Source organism: Pteropus alecto, unplaced genomic scaffold (assembly GCF_000325575.1).
Source record: "Pteropus alecto unplaced genomic scaffold, ASM32557v1 scaffold86, whole genome shotgun sequence".
In the NCBI taxonomy this organism is placed as follows: Eukaryota; Metazoa; Chordata; class Mammalia; order Chiroptera; family Pteropodidae; genus Pteropus; species Pteropus alecto.
Genome location: NW_006442109.1, coordinates 11,964,818 through 11,977,538, shown reverse-complemented (window position 1 = coordinate 11,977,538; position 12,721 = coordinate 11,964,818). Strand labels below are relative to the sequence as shown.

The following is a 12,721-nucleotide window of genomic DNA, read 5'->3' as shown; positions in this document are numbered from 1 at the left end:
TCGTCCTGAACACTGCTGTGGGGCCAGGCACTGTGCTGACTGTGTCCTGGTAGTGTCCTAACAGAGTGCCCACGGAGCCTGTAAATGAACACTGCTGTGGGGCCAGGCCCCATGCTGACTGTGTCCTGGTAAGTGTCCTAACAGAGCGCCCACGGAGCCTGTAGACCTCCCTGGGAGATAACATTAGCATTCTTCCTGAATACTTCAGTCCTGGTTTCTTTCCTCTGTGCCAGGCCTTGGGTGGGAGTTCATGTTTTGAAAAAAATAAATACCTTCTGTGTGAATATGCATAGAAAGAAGTCAGAGCAAATACCTGCCAAATATTCACAAGTGCCGGTCCTCAACCCACCCACACTGGGAGAGGGGTCATGGGGGTTATAGAAATTTTCTTTTTTGTTTATCTTGATTTTTTAATTTTTCTACAAAGAATTATTTGTGTTACAAAAAGTAAAGGAAGGAAAGAAGGAGAAAGGAGAAAAAAAAAAAAGAAAGAAAGAAATGATACCCTAACGTTGCCCTCAGCAGTTTGGGGCGGGGGTAGGGTTGAGGGCAGCAGGTGGAGAAGTTGGGTGCCATCTGGCCATATGAGATGGGTAGCTCCAGGGACAGTGGGCACCAGCTCAGGTTAGGCACTGACTGGCTTTAAAGGTCACAGTGCTTGGGCCTCTCACTCCATCCTCTCAGGACTCAGTGGCACTTAGAGGGTACAGCAAGTCAGCTTGTATAAAAATACACACTGCCACCCAGCTCTGGTTTCTGGAGAGCCCTGGGGTGAGGTGAGCAGCCTCACTGTGACATCTCCAGGCCCACACTCATTTGGCAGGTCTTCCCAGGGTCGGGCTGTTTGTTTCTCAAACACTTCATCTTCGAAATTAAAAATAACCCTCCATTGTGCTTGGCTGTGCTCTCCCTGCCCTGGGGGCAGACATGGGCCATGCTCCAAGCCTGAGCATTTTCACCCTGAACAGCCCTTTTACCCACCATATTCCTCTGCCCAGCTAGCTACCCTTCATCGTGAGCCCTTGATTAAAAAGGAGGGAAAAAGAGGAATTTGCAGTGTCTACCAGGTAGGAAAGTTACAAAGCCTCATCGAAATAGCAACACTGATGCCATTAAAATAGCAACAGGTGCTCTTAAGAGAAAATGGCAGGCCCTTTATCGACTATTAAACGCCATACAAACGTAAGTTCTTTGGCAGCATGGGATAGGGTTTGAAGAATGCCACAAGGCCTGGCTTGCCCCAAAATATCTATACAAGTTAAAAGCCCCATCAGAATCATTCCTTTCAGACAAAAAAGTTGTGCCCCCAAAGTCCCCTGTTAAAACATCTGGGAGGGTTGGTGCTGGCAATTACAAATAAGACTTTCTTAGGTTGGTAGAAATCATTGCAATTTTAAAGTCTGACAAGTACAGGGCTTCACTTCCATTCTGACCTTTATTCCTGTGTCTAAGGATTCACAGGTGGGTATAAATAGTCTCCTCTACAGATAAGAAGACAGCCTCAGACAGAGTCAGCTCTGGAGGTACGGCTATGCTTAGAACCCTTTATGGGTTGCTTCCCCCATTATGCCAGTCAGTGATCACATTCGGTGCTTAGCTGCCTGGGACCCTGCGAAGGAGATTGGATGGGACAGAGCACTGATGACTGTTGGGAGAGAACCACCTCTAGCAATCTCTGGAGGGGTGGGTGTGGTGGTGGGGCCGGACTCAGAGGCCAGAGACACACTTCACCCCTTCACAGTTTTACCTGGGGCCATCCACCTCATGCACAATAGGGGAAATGGTGCTGGAGCCACAGATGCTACATTTGGGATGACAAAAGGATTCACCGGGAGTTTCAACTGCAATTGTTTTAAGCTGCTGCCTGGAGCACTCTATCGAGAAACATGACAATAGATTATTAATATCTATCGCTGGTGCCAGGTTTGGGCATGATGAGATGTGTTTCAAGCGTTTGCCATCCCTGCGCCATACCCATCTGGAACCCCACTGTAAGGGTAATGATGGGAGTGGCCCTGCAGGGTAGGGGATGGCAGAGGTACAGACCACAAAAGCAGACACTTTTTTTTTTAGTATACCACTTTTATTTTTATTTAATTTTTCTTTTTAAATTAGAGTTGACATTCAGTATTATTTTATGTTAGTTTCAGGTGTACAGCATAGTAGTTAGACATTTATATAACTTATGACGTGATCTCCCAATTAGTCTAATACCCACCTGGCACTATAGTTATTACAATCTTACTATGTTCTCTACGCTGTACTTCACATCCCCATGACTATTTTGTAACTGCCAATTTGTACTTCTTAATCCTTTCACTTTTTCCACCAAGTCCCCCAACCCCTCTCTCATCTGGCAATCACCAGTTTGTTCTCTGTATCTATGAGTCTGTTTTCATTTTGTTTATTTTGTTCTTTAGATTCCACATATAAGTGAAATCATATGGTATTTGTCTTTCTCTGTCTGACTAATTTTACTTAGCATAATACCCTCTAGGTCCATCCGTGCTGTTGCAAATGGTAAGATTTCATTTTTTATGTCTGAGCATTATTTCATTGTATATTTGTACCACATCTTCATTATCCAACTGTCTATTGATGGGCACTTAGGTTGCTTCCAAATCTTGGCTATTGTAAATAGCACTGCATGGAAAATTAGACACTTCTTGCCAAGATATCAAGACAACTGCTCAGGAAGCCTCTAGCAGATGATGCAAAACCTGATATAGTCAGCTTTCCCACTGGGAAAATGAAGTTACAGTGCTCAACTGATGCCCACTTAGAGGCCTGTGAGATAACTGGGAAATGCTTTGGAAGTGAGGTATCACATCGATCCAAGAAAGCAGTCTGGACTTCGCAGCCGTGCCGCTCCCTAGTCACTGATGTTTTCCCGAGACTCAGTGTGGAGAAGGAACGAGCTATAAAAGACGGGTAGAGAAGCTCCAACGTTTAAGCCAAAGGATCCTGATGGGGCCATTGGGTGGGCTTCATGTGCTCTTAGGAGGTGGTTCTCATGGCCACTGGGAGTTTCTGGAAGACTGGACAGGATAAAGAATTATTCTTAGGTAGATAGGACAGCCCCCATAGCCCCCAGAACTTGGGGTTCTCATGGGAAAACCAGGAGCCTAAGGAGCAGGGTGAGTGGCCTCCCCTACATACTAATAACTGTCTTCCCATGCATCTGGCCAGACTTGATTTTCTGCCCTCCTTCCCCAGCAGGGCCTCCCGTGGCTCAGTAAGAATTCTTTGCTGCTCTTGCTCTCCTAGCACACCCCGCTGAGGCTTATTCCAAATTTTGTCTTAGTCCTCCATACTTGCTCCCTCATGCCTTTAACTCGATGATCTCATTTCCTTTTTTATTATAGAGAAAGGCCGAAACCCCCTCGGCTTTCCTCTTTGCTTCTAAATTATGTCTCTATATTCATCTCCTCTACTCTGCTACTGCTGTGAAAGGCTTGTTGACTTTTTTCCAAGGAAAGGCCCCCACTCATATCTTCCCTTCCATCTACCTGCTGTTCTTCCCCAGGATTTCCAGCTCTTTTTCTCCAGGGACCCAGTCCTGCTCTGGAGAGCCCTCCTCACTGGGCTGAGATGTTTCCTTGCACCTAGGGCCTTTATTTCTCTTTCTTTACTTGCCAAATACAACCTGTCTCTGCTTTGGTGGATTGGTTGGTTGATTGATTTATTGATTGCTGAGAAAGCTGCCTCCGCCTTCCCACCCCCACTGCCCTTACTCTGCCTTAGGGCCTCAGAACAAAGTGATCCTTATCACCAAGACATGGGCTGTGGCCAGCCCTGGTGTCTATCCCGTTCAGCCCACAGACTGCTCACCTGCCTTTCCCCAAGGTTCCCATGCTCCGAATGACCTCAGGCGCCCAGGTGTTCCCTGGATTCTGAGCATGACTCACCTGAGAATCAACAGCTCTGTCACTCGGCACTGAGGGACCTCAGCTTGTCACAAAGCCTCTATTTCCAGTGTCAAGTGGTGATAATAATACCTGCCTCACGGGCTTATTATGAAGACAAAATGGGATAATTAATGTAAAGCGTCTAGCATAGTGCTGGACTATATTAAGTGTATAGTAGATCATAGTTATTATTGAGTATCTTAGAGCTATTGCATTGTGATTACGGGCAGCTCAGTACCTCATTAGGTAGTCAGTTCACTGTTGCCTTGGACATCATTCCATTTCTTAGCAAGTTTTCCTTATTTCTTTAACAAATACTGACAAAGCACAAAGTATGTGCAAGGCACTCTCTTAAGTACTTTACAAATTTTAACTATTTTAACCCTCATGACAACACTATGATGTATCCCTGTTTTACAAAAGAGGAAATTTAGGCACAGAAGTATTAGGTATCACGCCCAAGATCACAGAGCTGGTGAGTGGCGGAGCCAGGAACAGGACCTTGGCAGGCTGACTCCAAAATCCTTGTACTTTATACACAGCTGCCTGTTAGGTGGAGCTTAATTAAAAAGACATAAACTAACTCTGCTCATGGGAGTGCTCTGGAGTAACAGAGAACAGTTCTCATACTGGTTTCATTAAAGTCCAGACACCCCATCTTGTTTATGTTTGTTTCCTCACTCATTCATTACAAAAAGACATCTATGGAATATGCGCTGAGGCGCACTGGTGAACAAGACAGGCCTGGCCCTGGCTCTTGCACTGCTGCAGGCACCTAACAGCAGCTGACAGTGCCTGGCTCACAGTAGGAGCTCTGGGGACTGGAGTGGGCTAGGTTTCTGCAGAAAAGCCCGAGAGGTTACTGCGAGAACACAAAGTTCCACTAGAGGGCGCTGTACCGTAGAGCTGCCCTGAGGACGGGCTTACGTGCAAGAGAGGAGAGTTGAAGGGCAGTGTTGGGGTTGTTCAGGGAATCCTGGAGGGTTTTAGAGCTGGAAGGAATCAGTCACATTTACCAGGGTCACATTCACTTGATCAGAGACCACAGCCAAGTCCCCTGAGTCTAACACACTGGTGGCCACAGCCAACTGCAGGGCCCCAGGTAAACTTCCTGAGAGAAATGGACACTCCCCTTGGTTCCCAACTAACCAGCCCAGCACTGCCCACTCCCTCTCCATGCCTTTCCTGAAAACACTCCTTCCCCATCCCCAGAGTCTTTCAGCCAGGGCTGAGACAAAGGTCTGGTGCAAGAAACAACTGGCTTCAGGCTTGGAGCGGTTAAACAGGCAAGGATGAATCAGTCCCAGTTGGCCTCAGCGAGCTAAACATAGGCTGGGAGAGGGATCCAATGAAGGAAACAGTAAGATTACTTAATACTGGCTCCAAGAGCATTTGAGGAGTTGAGTGTTTATGGGCATTAAAACAGAAAAAATACTACTAGATTTTAGGTTATATACAAATGTGGTTATTGTCCTACAGGATAATAAAACCATAACATTTGGGATAGTCCTTTCTACTGGCTAGAAAACTGCAAGTTAACATGTAACTTCTCCATGGCTGAGCTCGGTAATCAAATAGCACATGGGTAAATCAAACACAGGTACCTCCTCTGGAGCATTAAATAATCTTTAGGTGGTGCTGTTAAACAAAGCCCACGTATGACTTTGAAAGGACACATTGAACTCTCTTTTGCCTATTTCTAAGTACTATATAATTTTTCCCAACAGAAACATGCATCTCTAAGATTGCCTTGTGTATTTGCTTATTACGGTCTCAACCTACAAAACATAAGCTCCATGAAGGCACGAACTCCATCAATTCTGATGACCACAACGTCCCTACATTCTATTCCAGTTCAGGTGCAAAGTAAGTGTTCAATAAGTATTTGTTGGTTAAAGAAAATAAGATACTTTATAATCGAAAGTTATAATTGGAGACAGAAAGTAGAATAGAGGTTACTAGAGGCTGGGGCGAGGGTGGTAATGGGGAGCTACTGTTTAATGGGGCAGAGCTTCAATTTGGGGTGATGAAAAAGTTCTGGAGATGGATAATGGCAATGGTTGCACAACAGTGCAAATGTACTTAATGCCACTGAACCATACACTTAAAATGATTTAAGTGCTAATTTTTGTTATGTATAATTTAATCACAAAAATGTTATGTGATTATAATAGCGGCCTCATGTCCAGGGCTCCTTCTATGCAAGGCTCTGCTTTAAGCACTTTATGTGTATTAAATCATGTCCTCCAACTCTGTGCAATAGGCATTTTCACTATATAACTAAAGGAATGAGGTAGAGAGAAGTAACTTACCCAAAGTCACACATCTAGTGAATAGTAGAGCTGGGATTTGGGGCCAGGCACACTGTGTTACTAACTGTGGGTCCATTTATGGTCCAGGCTATCCACACTGTGTAGGTCTCCAAGGAGTAGTAATCCGTCTTCTCTGGAGAAGTCAAGGAAGGCTTCCCGGAGGAGTTGGAACGCGAATCAGACATCCTGTCACACAGGGGTGCCAGATCGATTTGCCCTCTGCTGTGGTTGCTTCCCTTGACACATTCCTGGCTCCAGTTTGCTGAAGCTAGTGCCCCGCACCTCCAATCCCAGAGCCTACCAAAAGAAATGTGTGTATTGTGGGTAGAGTCAGAAGGGATTAGAATGCAGGCACAGCGGAGGAGTTGGAACGCAAATCAGACTTCCTGTCACACAGGGGTGCCAGATCGATTTGCCCTCTGCTGTGGTTGCTTCACTTGACACATTCCTGGCTCCAGTTTGCTGAAGCTAGTGCCCCGCACCTCCAATCCCAGAGCCTACCAAAAGAAATGTGTGTATTGTGGGTAGAGTCAGAAGGGATTAGGATGCAGGCAGAGCCTGCACTGCACCTCTTTCCTTTGCCTCTGTTTTAGGGCTAATGAGCAGGCCTTATTGACTTGGAGAGGCCAGCAACTGTAAGGAGAGAGGATTTTGCTGCCTGCACCTGTGCTCAAAATGTGGCCACCACTTCCCTAGCCTCCACAGCTGCTTAATGAGATTGCCCTATGTGCTGCTGTGCCCTGAGGGGCAGGCAATGCTTAAATACTTTATTAGACAGACAATGCCCTGCACCTGGTCCAGCCCAGCAGCCCACCAGTGCCACATATGCTACTAGGGTCTGAGCGAGAAATGTAGATGTGTGCTCACAAGAGTGGGGTTTTCTTCTCTTACTTTCTGACCCAAGCCAGAGTGGTGACTTCACTGCAAATGGTTCCAAATTGGAGCTCTCAAAATATTTATTCTGCTACTGCAGCAGTTGGACTGCACAGACCTGTCCCCAGAGCATTAGTCAGACAGGTCTAGCCAGGTTCAGCCATAGAGAATGCTGAATATCCTGGGCCCCAAACACGCATTTGAGAAAACAGGAAAGGATCATGGGAGCGTGGCTTTAATTGCGAGGTATATGGTATTTCCGTGTGGGCAGAGGGACGGGATGTTTATTATGGGCTCCCAGTCCTGAAAGACAATGCACCAGATGCTTCTCAGCTGCCCCAACCCTCACACAGCAACTCACCCCTCACTGGGCTCCTTGGCCAGCAAAGATTTTCTGCCAAGTAGACGAAGCTTCTCCAGGGACAGAGGAAAATCTCAGAGGTCCCACAAGGTTTTAAAGGAGGAGGATGTTGGCCAAGAAGTTTCCCTGAGGCCAGGTTGGTAAAATGAAATATATCTAGGTCAAATCTTATTTCCTCTTCTCTGATACAATGGCTCTTTCAGTATTTTCAGTAAAAATACTGAAACTGGTGAAGACATAGCTTATTGTCTCTATCAATTCATTTTGCTTAAAAGGAGGCGAATCTGCTTTCCGGGAGCTTTTGAAGCCCCTTTATAGGAGCAAGGCAATACCTCCATTTCTGGGGGTCACCTGGTCACTCCATGGCTCTGTATACCATAATCCTCACAGAGGCTGCAAGGCACTGAACCCAATTCCACAGAGGCAGGTATGGAGACTGGGGCAGGGCTCGCACAAGGTCCTGCAGACGGTCGGTGGCAGAACTGGAATGTCAAAGGGCATGATGGCTATTACAGATTAGTCTCCACATTTGATTCCTCACTTGCCCTTCTCTGGAAATGTAAAGCATCATTTCCTCAATTTTACAGATAAGAACTGAGTCACAAAGTCAATGTCCTTATAGGCTTCTTTGGAACAGAAAACAAACCCGAGGCCTCTTCACTCTCTTTCTTTTAGGGTTCAAGGAGGAATGGCTATTTGCTCTGCCTGCTACACCCCCTGCCCCCAAGAGGCCTGCTGGTCACTCCAGCAGCTCACCAGAAAGACATGAGGCTAGGTTGCCAGTAAAATCCCCCCAGAAGCACCAGGTAAGGTAGAGATTTGTAAGGAAGGTTCTTCTCTCACCTCTGGAAATCCTAAGGAGGTTGGAGACAGGGAAGAGAAGAGGGTCCAGAATGGGTCTGTAGGCCACCAGAAGGGCTCCCAGATGAGCCCCTCTGAGCTGACAGAGCTGCGAGTGGGCCTGGCACAGCTGCTTGGCTCTAGGTGAAGGTGTGGCCAGGTGCCTGCCTGCGTGGGTCCACAAGAACCGATGGGCAGTGCGCTTCTTAATGCCCCCATGCTGGCAGCTGTGGATGAGACACTTGCCGTATCACATGCTTTTTCTGTCTGTGGGACCCTCACAGGCACTCTGTTTGGAGCAACTTGAGAGCAACTATTTCATTTGGAAAGCAAACACTGAGAACAGTTAAGATCTAAATCATGACTTCATTCTTTCCCAGATGTCAGACAGCAGTTAAAATAAGGTGGTGTTTATAGAATAAAGCCCAGCTATTCCATGTCAGAGGAACAAGACCAAGTCAGTATGCTTGTTTGGGATTTCAAGGTTCCTTATGTCCTTGAGGAAAATCCTGTGATACAGAACACTGAGGCTGGAAGATGAGATCCACGAGAGCAGGGACCTTGTTGGGTTGCTCACTGCTATATCTCACATCTGGAACAGAGCCTAGAATGTAGTAGGTGCTCAGTAAATGCTTGTGCAATGAATGAATGGTTGACTTTCACTATTTCTAAGTAAGATTAATAAGATATTCAGGCATTGGGAAGCTCCTTCTCTGTCTGACTCTGCCATTGGGATCTCATTAATTCTCGGAGAACACTCTGAGGTCGGGGAGACTTTGTAAGCAGAGAATCTGAGGCTCGGTCTTGCTGAAGGTAACATGATTAATAAAATCAATAACCGGCAGGGTTGGGGCTCAAACCCAGGTATGATTGATTCCAGGCTTCCTCTTTCCCCCCTGAACCACCCCAATAAGACCCTTAAAGTTTCACATGTTGACAGTACCGAGACCTCTTTTACCTACAAGACATGTCATGCTAACTGTGCAATCTGGGGTGGCCTCTGTGCCATGCCCCAGTGCATCTCAGAAGAGCAATAACTGTAGGTAGGGGGTCACAGTTCTGGAAAGGAGGGAGGACAAGTGTGTATGTGTGTGAGGGGGAGGGTGGCTTATATGTCAAGTCTGAGTTCCAAAGGCAGATAGAAGTGAATGCCATTAATTGGTTAACTCATCTGTACACAGCGTAAATACAAAGCACTTAATATTTAGCAAATTTGAAAGCAGAAATCATGTAATATTCGCCTTTATATTCTCAGTGGCTAATCCAATTCCTGGCACATAATAGTTTCTTAATATGCATTGGTTGGATGAATTTATTGGTCTTTTCGCATGCATCATGTTGAATAGTATTAGGGCTCACAAGAAAGAAAAATCCAACATTGACTCTACAGCAAAATAACAATAATCCTATTGTGCTTTAGCTTTTAGCTTTCCTCGGATACTTTTATCTATCTTGACCCCAAGAGGTAGGCAGACATCAATCCCATATCAACAGACAAAAACCCCAAAGCAGAGAAGTGCTATGATCTGGCCAAGGACCTGAGCATTATTAACATTAGAGACAGAACTAAAACCAGATGCTAGTGTCGTTGGTCCTTTCCAGCACCCCACACTTAGCGCCACACTCTCCTCTCTTCATTTGCATGTGGTCTGTACCCCTACAATAGAAATGTTTTGAGCAGACCAAAAAGAGGTCTCCTTTTTGCATCCTCACAGCAAGTACCACACCTACACTCCCAGCACACCTCTATAGCTGACACATGGAGGCTACATTTAAAAATAGCACCAGTACTATGGCTATGTCACCCTGAATGTGCCCTATCTCATCTGATCTCAAAAGCTAAGCAGGGTCAGGCCTGGTTAGTACTTGAGGGGGAGACCACCTGGGAATACCAGGTGCTGTTGGCATTAAAAATAAACAAACAAAAAACAAACAAACAAATAAATAGATAGATAGATTGATTGATTAATTAATTAATTAGATTTTAAAAAATAGCACCAGTAAGATAGGCTTCCCATAGAGAAGGTTTGGACGCCCAGGGAGATGTCTTCTTTTTAATCAGAAAACAGTTGTTGGATAAGCACACTGTTCTGTGTAGTGCTGGAAAAACCTCCTTCTCAAGGCATTCCTGGCAGAAGGTGACTCCCAGGTCTCAGCAGTCTAGGTGGGGCGAGAACTGCAGCTGTTAATCTGTGGGCCTGGAGAGAGTGGGAATTGGTCGGTCACTCCAGAGGGCAGGATGAGAGGGCTCTCTCTCAGCTTATTCCCCAGGCCGCCAATGTTACTAGGGACAACTGACCTCCCGCTTAGGATGGACACCCCTGCCCTACTCCCAGGTATGTGTGAGCCAGAGAGTGGTCCTTTGGCTTCAGTGTTAAATGCCTTTCTAAAAGAACCTCACTCAGATTTTATGTGCAAAGCAGCTGGGAAGAGCAAAGCAGACCAGTCCAGCCATCCTCCCAGCATGGAGATACACGGCTTCCTATCAATGGCATGAAACCCCTTCACAGGAGTAAAAGGTCCCTGTCATCACAAATCCCCAGGGAGGAGAGGTTCCTACCTTGGGTGCTTCCACTGACATAATCACATTCTAGGTTACACCCCCTCCCCCACTCCCGCCTTGCTGTCCGCCATAGAAAGCACAGGTTTCAATCATTATAAGGTTTTTGTAAAATGACCTCATTTTCTTGTGCGTCTGCCAAGTCTTATGCATGTCAAAAATTATGGGGCCAAGAATCATTCTAGAAATTATGATGCTCTATCAAAAAATGAGAATTCTTGCCAGAGAAAGAGGAGAGAGATGTAGAATGACGGTCTAGAGGAGATATTGACAGAATAAATAGTGATATTTATCTCCCCCATGCCATACGCGCACATGGAGAGCCAGAAACATAACCCTCTCACTCGTGTTTCTAGATCCCCTTATGCGCATTTCAGCCACAGCACTTAACAAAGGGCTGCCGCGTAGCCCAGTCTCAGTACATGCCACTCACTGGTCCAGCTGTCTCGGTGGCTGGAACCTGGAGTTGTGGAGCAGACAGCCTACCCGGCCATGCCTAGTTGTCTCAGTCTTATCTGTACTGTCAGCTATTATCCTGCCCCGGCCGCAGTCCCCTGCACTTCTACCTGACCTAAGACTGTACCACCGAGCACAGAAACGATTCAATGTCTTACTCATTTTGGAGGTTCACAGCATGTTAAACTGATGTAGGACAGGACAGATTTCCCTGAGTTGCTGGGGGGAGACAGAGCCCTGCGCCAAGAGAAGCAGAGGGTCCTTTGGCGGAGAGTAAAGAAAGAATTCAACACACACGCCAAAGTGAGAGTCAAAAGGAAAGTTTATTGGAAAAGGGGTAACATTACACAGAGTGTGGTCTCCTCTCAGAGGCAGAGAGAGAGAGAGAGAGACAGAGACAGAGAGACAGAGAAAGAGAGACAGAGACAGAGAGAGAGACAGAGAGACAGAGAGACAGAGAAAGAAAGTAAAGGCACTGAGAGGGACCTTGAGTATTTAGAGAATTCAGTTTATATGTCATTCTTTAGTTCTCATTTCTTGTGATATAGGCATCCAGTGAGGAATTGGAAGAGTATTTGCGTATAAAGGTAAGAATATCAAAATGAAAGGCCTGCTGGCAGTTCCCAGCCTTTAATCCATAGGTTTCCCCATGGTTTTAGCCACAGAGAATGACTCTTGGTTCTTGTTTCTCCTTCATAGGTGTGGGAAATGGGTTGTTAGCAATCCCAGCAGAAATCTTCCTTTGTTCTGCAGGTGTCCCCCTGGCCTGGCTGCTGGGCTGATCAGCATATGGCAGTCTCTGATTGTGGCTTGATTAACATTTTAATTCTCTTGCCTTCTCCCTGCATTAAAACTGTACCTCTGCATAGCAAATCCTTCCCAAGTCTGCCTTTATCTCTATTATAACCAAGGATTTTGCATGCATGTCCTCCAGGTTTTGCTCAATAATCAGGATTACTCTGTGTCAGCAGAGTCTGACTCAGTTGCCTTAGCAAAGGTTGCAGTGGAAGGGCGGGTGCTGCTTGAGAAAAGGCTGGGTCCTGCCTCCTTAAGTCTGAAATGTTTCTCCCCAACGCACAGATCCTGACTTCCTGTCTCTAACGCTGTTTGTCTGGCTTTTCTCCGTTAAGAATGCTTAGATGCATAAGCTCAGTGGAGGAGTATGGATGATGAGATGTAAGAACCCTCTGAAAGACCAAGAGCATACATCCAGGGACCATAGGGTCTTGCTCCATATGCCCCCACACCTGCTTCTTATCTGGATTGTTCTGTGGAAGACCCATAAGTATAAATGACTTTAGGCAGTGTGGAAAGAAAAAATCCATACACATGATGTCATCTACTTTTTTAAAAGGCAATATTGCTTTGATACTAAGTACTGAAATCCATGTATAATTCAGTACTAAATTAT

General features: G+C 45.9%; 1 pseudogene; it reads left to right on the top strand.

The window, feature by feature from the left end:
- The first annotated feature begins 10,082 nt into the window (after nt 1–10,082).
- On the top strand, nt 10,083–10,201 carry LOC112469857 (annotated as a pseudogene).
- Nucleotides 10,202–12,721: the final 2,520 nt, after the last annotated feature.